The following is a 12,801-nucleotide window of genomic DNA, read 5'->3' as shown; positions in this document are numbered from 1 at the left end:
CAGGAAAGAGTGAAATATATATATATGTCTCAATCTGCCTCTGCCAAGTTGTTTCAACAATTATGTTCACTGCCAAAAGTATGGATGTGTCATAAAATTTTAAAAGTATGAATATAGTCTTGAATACTATGACTCCAAGAACTAATGATTATCTTCATGATTAGGGATCTTGTCTACCAACATCAGGAACCTATTGATGTCATAATTCACTGTTTCTCACTGTATGAAAAATTATTTTTATTCCACCATTTAGCATTCTTTACCCACTTTCACTTAGTTTATTTCTCTAAATTTCATTGATATTGGTATAATTTTTGTTCCAAAGTGCTGGCAATTTTAATTCTTAAGGTTGATCTCATCATACATTTATGGATTTCACAGTGTAAGTTGGTTGAATCATGGTTTCATGATATGAAATTACCTTGATGCTATGATAGCTCTAAGCATGCTACCAGCAAACTAGTTTAGATGTCAGAATCTGCAAAGTCTCACAGACCAAACTAAGGTTCTCAGATTACATGGCTTATTGGATCAACACACAGGGAGAAGCAAAGGGAGAGATGGTGTAGACTATGACTTGGATGGGATGCAAATGGGGAAGAATACTACAATGCCTAAATCTTGGCTATATCTGTACCTCTTGCTCCTTTCTACCATATCACTCTTTTTTTTTTTTTTTTAAAGATTTTATTTATTGATATGACACAGAGAGAGAGAGACAGAGGGAGAGGGAGAGAGAGAGGGAGGGAGCTGAATACAACAGAGGGAGCAGCAGTGGGAGAGGGAAAAGCAGACTCCAAGCTAAGCAGGGAGCTAGATACAGGACTGGATCCCAGGACCCAGGAATCATGACCTGAGCCAAAGGCAGACGCTTAACCAACTGAGCCATTCAGGTGCCCCAATCACTCTTCTTTGTTAATGGTAGGTTTATGATAATGGAAGTTGACAATGGGCAAGGGGCTCAGAAGAAGAAAAGTACCAGAGTCAACTTGTTTTTATCAAAGAGACACAGGACAAAGCATCCAACCAGTAGCTATCAACAAATAGTAATTGCTTATATCTGAATGGGGTGGAAAATGTGAGGGGCTAGTATGAGTGTCATCAATAGGTGACTGATTTAAGGATGACATTAATGAAGATGGCATGAGTTGAACCTGAGAAATGTACATTATTTTTACACCTTTATTGAAAATTTATTTGCATGCAATTAAATGACTTCATTTTAACACTTCAATGACTTTTTTTGAGAGGGTCAAATAGAGAAGGAGGAGAAAACTTAAGCAGGCTCCATGCCTAATAAGGCGCCCCACTCAGGGTTCAATCTCACAACCCTGAGATCATGACCTGAGCTGAAATCAAGAGTCAGATATTTAACTGACTGAGCCACCCAGGTGCCTGACACTTCAATGACTTTTGAGGAAAATATACAGCTGACTCTTGAACAACATGGATTTGAACTGTATGAGCTCACTTATACACAGGTTTTTTGAATAAATATGCTATAGTACTGTAAATATTTTTTCTGAAATTTTCTTAATAGCATTTTATTTTCTCGAGCTTAATTTATTGTAAGAATTTGATATATAATACAAATAACATACAAAATATGTATTAACCTACTATGTTATTATTATGGCTTCTGGTCAATAGTAACCTATTAGTAATCAACTTTTGGGACATCAAACGTTAAAAACAGATTTCCAACTGTGCAGGCGGTTGGTGATTTTAACCCCCACATTGTTCAAGGGTCAACTTTACACTCCTATAACCACCTGCACAATTAAGATACAGAATATTTTCATCAGCCTCCATAATTCCCTCATGCTATTTTGCAATTAATCTCTCACACCTGTCCCAGGCAACCACTAGTCAACTTTCTGTTACCATAGATGACTTTTGTCTTTTCTAAATAAAATTCTATATGATGTAGTTTTTTGCATATAGCTTCTTTTGCTAACTACAGTGTTTTTGAGATTCGTCTATTTTGTTGCATCTATCAGTGAATCATTCCCTGTTATTGCTGAATATTATTGCATTGTTTGGATATGCTTCCGTATATTTACCTACTCAGCTATTGTTGAACATTAGAGTTGTTGATAGCTTTGTGTTATTATGAATAAGCTGCTTATTAGTATCTAAGTACTAGGCTTTGTGTGGATATGTTTTCATGTCTCTTGGACAATACCTTTTTCAGGGTCATATGGTAAGTGTATCTTTAATAAGACACTACCAGCCTGTTTTCCAAAATTGTACTAACTTACATTGCCATCAGTTATTTCACGTACTTGTCAACACTTACTATTGTGAATCTTTAACTTTAGACATTCCATGGATGTTTAATGATACTTCATTACAGCTTTACTTTCTATTTTTCTAATGATGAAAGATACAGAGCACTTTTCATGTACTTCCTGGTCATTCATGTATCTTCTTTGGTAAAAAGTCTATTAATGTATTTTCCTTTCTAAAAATGAGGTTGTTATTGAGTTGTTAAGAGTAGTTGTATATACTGAACAATTTATTTTCACCAGAATATTGTCTTCCAATGTATAACTTGCTTCCTAATTTTCCTATGTCTTACTAAGAATAGAAGTTTTACTTTTTATGAATTCCCATTAATTTTTTTTTTGTTTTCTAAGAAATCCTTGCTTACATCAGTATTGCAAAAATTCTATAATTATTCTAAAAATTATATAATTTCAGCTGTTAGGTTTAGGCCTGTGATCCACTTTACTTTGGTAATATTCCATGTGCATTTGAGAAGATGTATGTTTTGTTATTCTTGGATGGAGTGTTCTGTTACTATTAATTAGATCAAGGTTGTTGATAATGTTATCCATATTTTCTATATTCTTATTAATTTTCTTCCTATTTGCCTATCAGTCATTATAAGAGAAATGTTGAAATAACGCCTCTAATCATAAATATATCTCTATGCCTTTTGAATCTGTCAGTTTCTCTTTCATGGATACAAAACTCCATTATTACATATACCCAATTTAGGATAGCTACAACTTAACGACAAATCCACCCTTTATCTTTACGAATTGTCTCTCTTTATTTATGTTAAGCTCCTTATCCTGTAGTCTGCTATTTCTGATATTAATACAACACCTTTTTTATTAGGATTTTTGTTTGTTTGATATATATTATTTCTATCTTTATACTATAAACCTCTGGTACTTATAGTTAAAGTTGGTTTCTTAGAGAGAAGAAATACTTGTGTTTGCCCTTTTAATCTATACCGATAACCTCCATTTTAATTGGATTGTTTAGATAACTTACATTTAATGTGTTTATTGATATGACAGGGTTTAAATCTACCAATTTATTGTGTTATCCGTTTGACCCATGTGTTATGGTATCTTTTCTGTTTTTGCTTTTTCAATTGAGAATTTATCTTTACTGTTGGTTTATTAATTATTTTTATAGTTAATTATAATTATATATAATCATATATTAATATGTATTAATCATATATAATCATATAAAACTATAATTTATATTTATATAAAAATATATAATATATAATATAATTACATATAATATATACAAATATATAATGTATAAAAATAATATAATTTATATATAAATACATATATAATATATAATTATAATAAATAAATATTTATTAACTATTTTTTAGATTAGTTTTTAATATTTGATCTAATGTTTACAATGTTTATCTAATGTTACCACTATGTACCTTCATATATCGCTTCCTGTGGAACATAAGAGCATTACTACCATTGCCTCTTCTAACTTTTGTTTTTCATGGGCATATGGTTTATTTTTTACATATGTTTTCAACACAGTGCATCGCTATAATTTCTATTTTTTTTTTTTAAGATTTTATTTATTCATGAGAGAGAACAGAGAGGGAGAGAAGCAGAGACATAGGCAGAGGGAGAAGCAGGCTCCATGCAGGATGCCCGATGTGGGACTCGATTCCAGGTCTCCAGGATCAGGCCCTGTGCCGAAGGCAGGCACTAAACCACTGAGCCACCCGGGCTGCCCTATTTGTTTTGTTATTGAATCTTGTAACAGTTAGTCCTTTATGGAAAGAAGTGGAATCTCTGTGTCTGATGAAGATTTAATGTTTACTTTGTTCTCCTAGTCCTCCTTATCCACAAATAATGCTCTTGTTTTTTTCCTATTCTTGTAAATCTTGGTCAACAAACACACATTATGTGTTACTTGCTTATTTCATTTGTTCTATGTCTAGCATGCTTCACAGGGTTCTTTATATATATTGGATACATCTTCCATGTTTTTCCGTCACATTTGTTTTTCTTCTCTTCAACAAGCTATATGTTTTGCACATATATTTTTCTAGTGTGTATTAAGAATTGTTATGACAGCTATTATACAGTGATAAGTTTCTACACAGATGTAAGCACATGGCTTTGTTCTTACATACAAGGATAGATCTTTAAAATATTTTAGTTGATTACAACCATGATACATTATGCTGGTATGCTTATAGTACACTCATTTTTGGCTAACCATTACTGACATGATGTTTTCCTATGAGGGTTATTCAGATTGTTACAAAGGTTACTTTATAAATTTGTTCTGAGTTTATGACTTCTTTTTCCTGCTAGAATTGATTTTCTAATGCTGGCTGACAAGAAAAAAACAACAACCTATTGTAGGTGCTTTATTATGCATTTGCTAAATCTCTTTGGTCTGGTTGGATGTAATTGTGAGAACAGAACTTAGTTTGAATTACTCTGTTGCTAGGATATTCTATCCTTCTTGCCAGTATTGTACCTAGCAAATTCCAATCTCCTTAGCCTCCCTAAACTCTGATCCTTTTCTTTTAGATGTTAAAATTTTTTTTGACTCATTCTATTCCTGTCAAGGTAGATTTTTGATATGGATCAAGGTCAAAGTTATTATTGGGTTATTGCACTAAAGGTGTGGGGATTTCTTTGTGAAGCTTAAAGGAGTTATAAGTTTTTGTTTCCTCATGGTACACTTTGTTTGGTTACCACTCTCCTGCTATTCACATGAAGCAGACAAGGTAAAACAGACCAAGGTGGTTCTTTCTTGGGAGAGCTTTATCAAGGAAGGTCATGATAATTGGCTTAGCTTTTCTCCCCCTTATTGTATTTTAATTGGGTTTATATTATTATTATTATTATTATTATTATTATTACTGATACAACAGCAAAATGCTTGGGGCCAAGATAGGAATGCGAGTCTGAAGGTCAAGAGACTATTGGTTAAGACTTATCTAGGCTCACTGCCAAGGTACCAATGCATTTGTGTACTTCACCAAAGCTGGCTTTTTTATAGACTTTGACTTCAATGCCTTGCAGTTATAAAAATGTACATTGGCAGGTCTGTCTCCTTTGTGAATCTTCTTCATAAACCAGTGCAGATGATGACAGGTTGGTCAAAGTTTTAGAATTACAGAAATCTCTTTATCTTAGCTTTTTCCAGCACGGAGTCCTGGGTACATTTTGACATAGTTTAACAGATTGCCATTAGTATGGGCAAGATCCACATATTTGAGAAGCAAAGTCCCTCACAAGACTTTAGAACTCCAACATCAGAAGTAGCTTTTGCTGTTAATATCATAACCTACAAGTGTTGTAGTTGCTGGGTACAGTTCGTGAAATCCGGATTTATGAAAATATTAATTCTGAACTCTTAGGTCAAAGTTCCATGGGGAAAATCAAGCTTGGCATGGGAAAACATTTTGATTCCTGATTCTTGTTAGTGGAAAAGTGGTGCTAGTTAAATATTTGGGGGAAGGGTATAGAAAAGGCTCATCTCAAAAGTGGGTATCATTGAAATTATATAAATTTTGGACTTTGAATTGATGGGCCCATGATTAGTGGGTTGAGGAGGATTTACTAAGAGAACCTAGAGCGTACTGTTTCATGTTTAGCTTCAGTTTCCTTTATATCAATGCAACTGATAACCACCTGCCAATATCTAGGACCAAAGAAGCAGTCAAAGAAAGAATAATTTTTGATTTCTCCCCTTCCTCCATGGGCTATCAAATTAACTCTGATTTCTTTTCTTTCTTTCTTTCTTTCTTTCTTTCTTTCTTTCTTTCTTTCTTTCTTTCTTTCTTTCTTTCTTCCTTCCTTCCTTCCTTCCTTCCTTTCTTTCTTTCTTTCTTTCTTTCTTTCTTTCTTTCTTTCTTTCTTTCTTCTCTTTCTTTCTTCTTTTTTTCCTTCTTCTTTCTTTCTTTTTAAAGATTTTTATTTATTTTTGAGAGAGAGCAAGAGAACAGAAGGAGAATGACAAGTAGAGTCCCCATTGAACAGAGAGCCCACCGTGGGGCTCAATCCCAGGACCCTGAGATCATGACCTGAGCCAAAGGCAGACACCTAACCAAAGGAGCCACCCAGGTGCCCCAGCTCTGATTTATTCCTTAGATAATTCTGATTTCTGTAATTGTGTGTGAGTAGAGAAAAAGAGAAGAAATATAACCAAGTTATGGTGATCTGAATGGTTTGACTATGTGATACCCAAGGATTCCAGTTCTGATCAGGGGACTTTAAGTGGACATTTCTGAAGACTTGCTCATTGTTATCGTTTCAGGACTCAGAATGTAGGCCAGCTACTTAGGCATAATGAGGTTGATCAGAAAACAGATAAAGACCGAGGGCATTTATACCAGGTGTGTTTACATTACTTTGAGTAGCGGTAGAGGAAAAACTTGATAGATTGTAAAAATCTAAAGTTAAAAATTAAAAGAGGTTCTGTGGGAAAAAGAGAAGGAAGGAGGAGGATAATATTCAGACTGAACACACAGTATTTGTACTGTACAAGAAGCAAGTTACAATATTTTTTAAAATCAGCTAAAAACATGAGGGAAACATTGGACTATCAGAAGAAAAGTTCAACCTTGATGTTGTAGAAACAGAAGGCTCCTTGAAGTTGTTATGACCCTGAATGAAGTGGCGAGTCCTCACAACCAGAATTGAATCATTGAGGTAAGGTGAATCTTTGAGAAAGAGCATATTATAAAGGACAATCTGGTTTTCATGGCCCATAACAAAAGAGACTTGAGAGGAACAGTGTGGAGCCTACTGGGCTATTAACTCTCCTTTTTGGAATGCTATTAAAAACAGAGGTAATCTACTCATAAGAGCTTGACACTAGTTTCCTGAATAGAATCCACTGTTAGCTGAATATGAAAGTAGTTGAAATGCAATAATAGTAAAAGTGTAACTGGAAAAAGAGGAAAAATGTCAAAATATCTGGAGTGGTTCTTAAATACTGAGAAGGAAATTTGGGAAATGAATAAGGATCAGTGGTATAACCATTGCAAATTCTTACTTGAAGAGAAAGCTAATATGATTCAGATGCCAGCTTCTGAAAGATGGCAATGAAATTGTTTTCTCAGATAGGTAAATGTAAAATCAGAGTGGCCATCTACCTCTTGATAGATTTATCTTAAGTCCAGATTCATCTGAGTTTATGGATGGAAGACAAACGGAAAATTAAGACTTACTGCTAAACTGGCAAAAAAAAAACCAAAACCAAACAAACAAACAAAAAAAAAAAAACAGGGACACCTGGGGGCTCAGAGGTTGAATGTCTGCCTTTGGATCAGGGTGTGATCCTGGTCTGGGGATGGATTCCTGCATTGAGCTCCCTGAAAGGAGTCTGCTTCTCTCTCTGTCTGTCTCTGCTTCTCTCTCTCTCTGTATTTCTCATGAATAAATAAATAAAATATTTAAAAATAATAATAAAATAAAATGGCAAAAAACAAAACCATTGTCTTTCTTTTGTCCTATTTTCTCTGGAATCATTTCTCTCTGATAACAGAGCCTCTCTGATATTGTGTATAGTTGACTTGATATTCTGCTTCAACATCAGTTTTGGTAATTACACTGAACAAGTGCTACCACTTCTTCATTCCCTACCGGAGGAGACGCTTCTCCATATCTACAGCCTCTGCTGATGTTGGGAGCAGCCATCTAGGTTTGAGCAGGGTCTTAATCAAGGGAACTGGGGTACCTAGTTCTGCTCAGCTACTTCCAAATGTTCATTGGCGCTTGCTATTTACATTAGCATCTCAAGGGCTCCATGATCACCAGAAGATATTCCTGACATACAATTTTCAAAGTCCCTATTTTAAAATTTTGATTATTTACTGTCTAAATTATTTGAGGAAGGAGATGTGTGAACAGTACTATAAGCTGCAGCAGAGTTTTAACTATGTTAACTTGGGTGAATATTATTATTTGAGCTGAAATGAAGATATTCGCTTTACTACTCCCATGATGTCATGAAGCAAGTAAAAACCAGGAGTCCAAAAGCCGGAATAGTTTCAGTCTTCGCTATATTACTCTGGGGAGTCATGGCTATTGACTGTGAGGAATTATAGAACCGGTTAAAGCATTTCCAGAAGCATCAGAAAGTGTTATAATGTGTGTTGTAACATGCATCATATGCTATGGGTACACAGTGGTCCCAAAATTGGTCTGCAACTTTGTTTGAGGTCTCTATGCTGGTGATACCAAGAAAGTTGCTGCTGCAGTAGGCTCAGCCTCCCCCTCAGGGTTTACTGGAAAGGACATGAGATGCATAGGTATTTGCTGTAGTCTGGGTGTGGACTCTACTGTCAGGGACAACTTAAATCCAGTAAAGTTGACTGGACGGAAACAGAAACATCCTGGGAAAAACATTTGGGTGCTTAAGTGTCAAGGAAGGAATTGTAAATGACTACCCATCATGAGGAGCATCTGCCTTAGGAAGAAATCTCCAGTGATGAGCTTCTTTGAGGAGCCTATAAAAGTGTCACTCCAGGAAGAGAGCCCTAAATTTCTGCCAGATACACAGTGTGGGAAGTCAACTTAAAATAGTACCATTTCAGGTAAGCTCTTTCCCATCCATTTTCCATTCTTTGCACTTAATCATCTTATACCTAGTCCTCCGTGCCCCCCCCACCCCCCATGCTCATCCCTCCTCACCCTCAGAAGGGAGAATAAAGTAGCTAGGAAATAGGGAAGAAGACAAAAGGAAGAGATGGGCAAGTGGGCAAGAATTCAGTTGTGCTTCTACACGCACTGCCCCCACACCTCCCCCCACTCCCTAAGGCCTTGCCAGAATCTAGACTAAACCAGGGGAAGGGAGAGGTTTTGATTGTTAATCAAAGGAATTGTGATTAATTTTTTCTACCGAAAGTTTTATTTTTGAAATTAGCTGGCAGTTTCCAGTGTATATTGAACTGTGTATTACCTAAGGGTGAACAGAATAGGCCTTAGACCTGCTGTTGATCAGGAGCAAGGATTATCTCCACTAAATAAATTTTCAATGTGACAGGAAGCCAAAATAAAGTTGTGTTTTAAATACAGCAGGAGTTCTGCTTGGTCAGCATACCAGGAATAGTATGGAGAAGAAAGCTGAAGGACTCTGGTGCTGGGGTGGAGAGGGCAGTGTGAAGAATGAATAAATTAGAAGCTGTGCTTTTGTTTGATGGGGCCTCTTGGGGTTGCTTTTGTCCTCATGTCCCTCCCATTCGATTTGTGTGATCTGTCAGGCATAGAAGAGCCTGGCTGTCCTGGGAAAGCCTGAGAAAGGTTTCTCTCATCCTGAGTTCTGATTTGCTCCTGAGAAGGTAAATGTTCAGGTGAAGTTTCTGGTAAAGAGAGTCATTTAGTTTTTGTGTCATGCCAGAGAAGCAAGAGAAATGACAAGATCCATTCTAGCTCACTAGGATACATCCTTAGGGCCTGGAAGGAAAACTTTTCAAATTTATTAAAAAACTGCTTATGACCCTGGAATGTCCGTTGTCCCCAAAGATGTGGCATTAAATGACTGAATGGAAATGGGGAGTGCTGAGTACTGTAAGGTTCCCAATTTATCTTTACTTCAGAGATGACTGACAATGTTTTTAGACTGATTTGTGTATTAGAAAAATCTGGAACGCTTACTCTTGGCTTATTTGCTGCTTCTTCTTCTTTTTTCATCATGTGTTTAACTTTTTACTCAGAATAGTGTCACAACTATCAGACAAACCACTGATTCTTCCCCCTTAGCAATTATGGAAAGTATCTGATCTTGAAAAGGTCAAATTTGAAGTGTGCCAACAACACACTTCTTTCTCCTTTCTTTGCTTCTGGACACATGGACTCATTAATTTAGCTGCTTTTCACTCACACACTAAGTGAAGTTTGTGTCATTTCTATGTTTTAGATTGCTTTCTATTTTAAGTGTAGTTCATGGTCTTTGTCCTAGAAATTTGATCAGTGAGATATCACATTTCATTCTTAATTTTCTTAAAACAGAAATAAGGTCAAACTTGTTTTGAGGTTTGAATGAATTCTGGAAACAAGCAGCATTTAGGAGTGAAATCCAATTAGCTTTTTTAATGATGTGAATTAGGGTCATCTGCATGTTCAGTGGTTTAAGATGACCTATCTCTGCATTCTTCTGGCCTATCTTTGAAATGTCTTTTCCGAAATGCTGGGAATGCTGTAGCACAATGTGTACCATTGGGGGAATGTGGATAACACCTGAACTTAGCCAAAAGGCCGAGAAGCATGGTAATGTGGATAACAACGTGGGCTTTGGTGGCTAGATGTCATTTTGAAACCAGATTCTATCTTACAGCGGTACGCCTTGTAATTTTGGGGCAGCCTGTCTTTGGCCCCTACATTAGGATTAAGTAAGAAGTTTATGTGAGGCTCCAGTAAAGTGCCTACTTCAGAGGTAATATCCAGTCCATGTTAGTTAATATTAATTAATGACAAAGGATATAATCTACTTGTGCTTCAGTTTTCTCCTTTTAAAATGGAAATAATGCCCTTTCAGTTAATTAGTGTAGGGAAGGAAAAATTCTTCCTCTACATTTCAAGGTCTTCTAGCTGGACTAAGAATTAAATTTATGTGAAATGGATGAACAGGAGAAAAAACCCCAAAGTTTTATGTGGGCATAAAGGCCCAGTAATGAAATTGTGACCTAAAGAAATGACCATGGGGTGCCTGGATGGCATAGTTGGTTAAGCCTCCCACTCTTGATTTCAACTCAGGTCCTGAGCTCAGGGTCATGAGATCAGGCCCATGTTGGGCTCCATGCTTGGCGTGGAGCCTCCGTGGTATTCTCTCTGCCTTTCCTGCTCTTGGCTGCTCTCTCTCAAGTAAATCTTTTTTTTTTTTTTTTTTTTTTTTAATGACCAAGGTAGGCAGCTTTTATGCTTTTTAGACAAAGAGACAATAAATCTTTGAGAAATTGACAAGACAAAACAACTTTGGGAGCTTCCATCAGTAAGGCATGGTAAACAGAATTTGGACTGGGATAGTAAATTAGTAAAAAGCCACAAGGGTTGACTATATAGCCTTCCTGGCCTTGAATTTCCTTTGTCTGTTGAAAGATTATCTCTGCCTCCTGATCCGGGGAAGGTACATTTTACATGGGAGATTTATTTCCTGCTCTTAGGGGGATAGGAGAGTCTGAGTGTCCTTGCACAGGCTGTCTCTTCACTAACTTTTAGTTAAAATAATCAATATGCCAATAAATAAATAAATAAAATAAAATAAAATAAAATAAAATAAAATAAATAAAATAAAATAAAATAAATCAATATGCCAAAGTGGTGAATTTGGGGGCAGCCTGTTGGCCCCTACATTTGGATTAAGTAAGAAGTTTATGTGAAGCCCCAGTAAAATGCCTACTCCAGAGGTAATATCCAGTCCATGTTAGTTAGTATTAATTAATGACAATGCTCTATCTTTTCTGTGTTAATTGAATTAAATTTCTTAGGATTTCAGAAACTTGGAGGTGGCCAACTAATTCCTAGAGTAGTGAGCTTCATTCTAAGCAAAACATTAATATAAAAATTAATAAATTATTGCAAATTTTCTGTATAAGAAAGAGATTAAAGAACGTGGCCATTGTTAACTTTTTGATTTCGGCGATATGTTGGCAGCGCCATCTGCTGATTGGAGAAACGCTTAGGGAATATGTTGAGAGGCAAGAAATGCAATTTAGTCTTCTTTCTGTATTTTTTTTTTTTTTTCCAGGAAGGAAAGCCAATCTGTCATTTTCTTCACTGGGGAAAGTTTAATTTTATTGAAAAGCTTGGTGACATACAACATTCTTTTCAAGTATGTCACTGTCTTTAAGGAAATGATTCCCTAATGATGTTACCTTCACCTTCTTAATCCATTTAGCAACTGACTCTTATTATCAAAGGATTAAGCAGAAGCAGAATTTGCCACCCAGAAATAAGCTTTTTTGGCATAAGGATTCTTTAAGGCTGTTTATTTTTAAGAAAGAGCTGACAGGGGAGAAGCTATGAAAACTAGATGTTAGCCTTTTGTAAGAAACATTTACATATATGAGAGAAATCTTCTTTGTAAGGGTGTCTGCCTTTCTGTACCAGGAAGAGAAGGTTGATTCTAAATCTCTAGGAACTCTGATCAGTGGAAAAGGCAAGAACTTAAATCTGCATAACAGTCTTACTCTGGTTACTGTGCTTTTCCTTGGTAACCTTCTAAAACTGGCCTGCCCACCCCTAGTATCTTTGTCTTTAACTGAAGAAAGGAGGTGTACATGTTATTAAACTTCTGTTTTTCTCCTATTCATCTGTCTTCAGTTGCAAGGGTTGGTTCTCAGCCAAAAACCTAGAAGGGTACAGGGAAAATTATCTTTCCTTCCCTTATTGGATCAATTTCTTTTTTATTTATTTTATTTTTTTATTTTATTTATTTTTATTTTTATTTATTTATGAGAGTCACACAGAGAGAGAGAGAGAGAGAGGCAGAGACATAGGCAGAGGGAGAAGCAGGCTCCATGCACCAGGAGCCCGACGTGGGATTCGATCCCGG

The sequence above is a fragment of the Canis aureus genome, chromosome 18 (assembly GCF_053574225.1).
Source record: "Canis aureus isolate CA01 chromosome 18, VMU_Caureus_v.1.0, whole genome shotgun sequence".
Taxonomy (NCBI): Eukaryota; Metazoa; Chordata; class Mammalia; order Carnivora; family Canidae; genus Canis; species Canis aureus.
Note: the sequence above shows the minus strand (reverse complement) of the source record.